The 4,548-nt window shown below is 38.4% G+C and overlaps 1 long non-coding RNA gene across 1 annotated transcript; it reads left to right on the forward strand.

The window, feature by feature from the left end:
- Positions 1–509: 509 nt before the first annotated feature.
- Positions 510–3,816, forward strand: LOC149421896 (uncharacterized). Its single transcript, XR_016302516.1, has 3 exons — positions 510–646; positions 1,250–1,396; positions 3,459–3,816. It is a non-coding gene; the product is annotated as an uncharacterized LOC149421896 (long non-coding RNA).
- Positions 3,817–4,548: the final 732 nt, after the last annotated feature.

Below are 4,548 nucleotides of genomic sequence, written 5' to 3' on the forward strand. Positions count from 1 at the left end.
CCAGGGGGAGTCGCTATATGCACATTGACTAGTCGACAGGGGGCGTGGCCAACATATCCGAGCATACCCGAATGTGTTCCGAGTAAATTGTTTCTCACTGCCTGTGATCACTGTGATGCAAAATCAGTGAAACGCGGTGGGCGGTGAAAAGAAACGTCAGAAATCAACAGAAATGGCGTCTTTGAGTGCCGGTTTAGACCGTCTTTTAGAAGTTTCGTTAAGTAATTTCAAAAAGAATTCAGAGACAGGTGTTATCAGTGGATACATTGACAATGAAGTAAATTATAAAGCATGTCTGTGTTCTGTGAACGCGTTGGGGCACTCTTTTTCAACGAGAGACAGTATGAAAAATAAGTTTTTAGAAAAAGTAAAAGTAAAAGAAGTTAAAAGGGAGGTAAGTTCTAAACCTTAGGGCCTAGGTCTAGGGTAGGCCTTCCCATTTCTTCAGTTCATAAGCAGCTGCTAATATTTACGAGTTATTCGAAATTAACATTTCCAATCTCTTAGATGCAGTATACACGTTCTGCCCGCCTACAGTGGAGTTCTTTGGGATGCCATTTACATTCGGTATGAATGCGTACAGAGAGTGCGCCCAAGGCCCCCGACTACACCGCCCAAATAACAAGAAGAAAAGAAAGTTGAATTGGTATGTTAATACACCCTTGAACCACATCAGCTAGGCCTACTCCCCCTCGTCTTTCAATAGTAGCATTGACAGAGCACCGAGGACTCTCTGGTCCAAGATTAATGTCTATAACCCCAAAATGATCACCGTATCGTCGGTGATGTGTTTAAAATAAAATAAAAAGCGATGGGCCTGGGCCTAGGTAAGCTAGGACTAGATTACACCAGGGGCCTTCCTAATATGGCAGTTGCAGGTCCGTCTCATTTAGATTATCACGACAATCACACCAATCACAATTAATCTTTGTGTGTTAAAAAGTGTGCCGTGGCTCGTAACACATCCTCCTGTCGTGTTAGTCTAAAGAAGACCGTGCTCAAAGTGCCAAATTAATTAAAGCCCCTGCAGCTATATCTCATTTCACAATTTTAATTCATATCACACTGGATTATAACCACACTTGTAATTTTATACTAATGTCAACATTGCATAGGCCCTAACAACTTTTGTAAAAGTTAATCATCTGCGTCAAATAAGTTAACCATGGGCAATTTATTTGCTGCACAAATAATAGGCTTCTTATACGTATAAGCCTATTAGACCCTATACCTTGAATTGTTCTTTCAGGCTGATCACCCAAACCATAAGAAGAAGAGGTTCCGAGTTTTGGACTCCAAGAAGCTTGGTTGTCCCGCAACGATGAGTGTGAAACAAATAAAATATTTTCCATAATTTCCTGTTCCACCTCAAATTGCAGAAAGAGCAAAAACCAAGGTATGATAGTTTCTTTTCTCTGCTTATCCCTACATGGCCAATCACTTTATAACATTATTTTAATGTTTTCACTATAGTTAGATGCAGTGTTGTGTCAGATACTAAGTATCTAGATACAGATACAAGAAACATTGTAAAATTGTATCTGTATCTAGATACATATACTTTTTAAAAGTAACTCACAGGGATATATACTCGGATACTCTTCTTCTTTTTTGGGGGAAAACTTAAAAAATATATATAAATTTCTTAAAGACGGTAGACGGCTTGTGATTATTTTACATATTTACACTTGCTTGTTTTATTCGTTGCCCAAAAAGATATTGGCAAATTGGCCTGCAAGCGGTGATACTCGCGAGTACCCGGGTAGCATATTACTACCCGGGTACCCGACGCCCCTTGGATAAATTAAAAATACGTGAACTATGTGTAACTTGATTACTTTGGGTTCTGATGGAAAATTTAAAAAAAAAAAAATTATTCATTATTTTTTTTTTTTTTTTAAATTATTTTTTTTTTTATATACGGGGGTACCCTGGTACTCGGTTACTCAGGTTAGGACCCATGTATATAAACTGCTATAAAATATTATACACTAGATGGACAAAGGTACCCACTAGCTGAATCTGTGTCATGAATCTGTGAGAAAACTTTAAAATTAACTAGAGAAAATCATTAAACTAAAATTAACTAAAAAAACGGCTCGGAGGGATTTGAAGCAGAGAATGGACGGTTATCTCGAGAGTATTTCCTCCTGGGGTAAAAATAATCTCGTCGAATTTAATGTTTCAAAGACCCAATCCTGTCTGATTACGTCTAAAAGGGATCCAAATGATAATCTAGTCTCCTTCAATGGAAGCAATCTTCCGAACAGGCCTTCCATTGATATGCTTGGTGTAACTATAAGTGATCAGCTCAGGTACGGGAGCTCCATCGAAGCCAGAGTAAAGCTGGCCTCTCAGAAGCTGGGCGTACTGTAAAGGGCCCGCAGATACTTTAATAGTACACAACTGCTGACCCTGTACAAATCGCAAGTGCGCCCTACTGTCGAATTTGGCAGCCATCTCTGGTCCGGAGCCCCTAAATACCTGAAAAAAACCCTTGACTCTGTGCAAAAACGGGCGGTCCGTTTGATAGATTCCCCAATCTTAATTAATTCCCCAAACGGACTGCAACTTTAGAGCACAGGCGTCAGGTAGGTATGCTGTCCTTGTTCTATCGGTATTACAATGTAAGATCTTCTGAGGAACTAGCGTCATTGATCCCTTCGGCACCGGTGCGTAGTTGGGATACACCCAAACGCGCGCCCAACATTTGTACACGGTTGACATTTGTCACATGAGAACGGGTCGCTTCTACGATTCGTTCCTAAGTTCAACAGCTCGGCTGTGGAACGAACTGCCGGCCTCTGTGTTTCCTCCCTCCTACAACATGGGACTCTTCAAGACCCATGTTCACTCCTTCCTCTCCACAAAAAGACCCTCCACACAGCATCCCCAAAGATGACATAGACCCTGAGGGAAATTATTTTCTTCAGGGCCTCCTGTGTGGAGTTAATATAAAAAATAAAAAAACTTCGAAAATAAAGTATCTGAGGTGTCAGATACTAGTAAAAATGTATCTAGATACAGATACAGTTATAGAAATATAGCTAGATACAGATACACAAAAATGTATCTAGATACTTCACAACACTGGTTAGATGCAAGGTTATACAAATACCGTTTTGGACAACACACATTTGTTTAGAAGGAAATGTGGTGGGAATACGCAACTTCCCATCGCTTACTTAAACCCATTTTCAACATTGGTATCTATTAAATTTGACTGTGCTGCCATGGTAGATGTCAGCACAGTACCATGGCCGGAAATATGATTCCCAGGGCCTCAACACTGCAAAATAGAAGGTGTGAAGCATACTTCCCTGTGCCCTTCAGGAAATCAGATTTTTTTTGTTGAAAATATTATTTTATATTTTTTACTGCCTACCAAACCAATAATTACTGTTTTTGTAGGGTTCTGTTATTTTTATTTATAGTAAAACATTGTGGCTTGTTTTCAGATTCTGAAACAAGTGAAGGCAGCCCTTCAATCCACCAGCCCACCTAAATGTGTGCTACGTTATTACGTCTCGGCAACCGGAGAAGCGAGCCACAACCACAGCAGAGACGCGGCCAAGATGACCCAACAAATTCATCCTGACCTGATACAGGAGATCAACAGGCTTGTTGAAGCTGGAGTTTCCTCAGTACGAGATGTGTCTCTATTGTTGGAGCAATTTATTAAACATAAATTTCAGGATGGGGCAGAACCTGATCGGCTCAATTCAGGATTTATCTGTCATGTTTTTAAAGGGGTTTGTTCCCTCAATGTTTATATTTCCTTTGTGTGGTGTAATATATTATTTTCCATTAATAAAATAATATCAAATTTTATTTTATTTTTTTATTGGTTTTCAAGCTACAATCCCGTTAAACTGCAATAAAGCAGTTTGTCAACAGGATGTTAATGATCAATTACCTACATACACACATACTATAACTATACAATTAACACACCTAAATTAATATAAACTATCTCTATTTAGTAACCATTGTTTCAGCATATACCTCAATCTGTTTGTAGAATCGCAATTTTTTATATTAATGGGTAACATGTTAAGCATTTTTGGCACGTTAAATTCTAGGGTTCGCCATCCGTATTTATTATTATATTTTGGAACATGCATTCCTTCATTCTTTGTAAACCTTGTATTATATTCATGTTCCACTTTCTTTTTATAATCAGACTCAGATATATGTAGAATCAATATTTTGTACCATAATAAGGCCTGCACCGGTAATATTGTTAAATTCCGATACAACAATGATATGTTTCGTCTCTGTGAAAAAATATGTTTTTGAGCTAATAACTTAACCATAGAATTTTGTACTGATTGCAGGTGGTTTAAATTAGTTTTACAAGAGTGACCCCAAGTAGTTAAACCATACCGTAAAGTTGATTCTGTGAGTGATAAGTAAATAATTTTTAAAATATTCACCGGAACGAAACATTTCAGTTTGTATATCCTACCCACTATCGCTCTCAGCCGCTTGCAAGTTTTGTTTATTTGTGTATCCCATTTGAAATGACAATCAACAGTCACCCCCAAA

The sequence above is a fragment of the Hesperophylax consimilis genome, chromosome 8 (assembly GCF_061612785.1).
Source record: "Hesperophylax consimilis isolate HC1 chromosome 8, BYU_Hcon_1.0, whole genome shotgun sequence".
Lineage (NCBI taxonomy): Eukaryota > Metazoa > Arthropoda > Insecta > Trichoptera > Limnephilidae > Hesperophylax > Hesperophylax consimilis.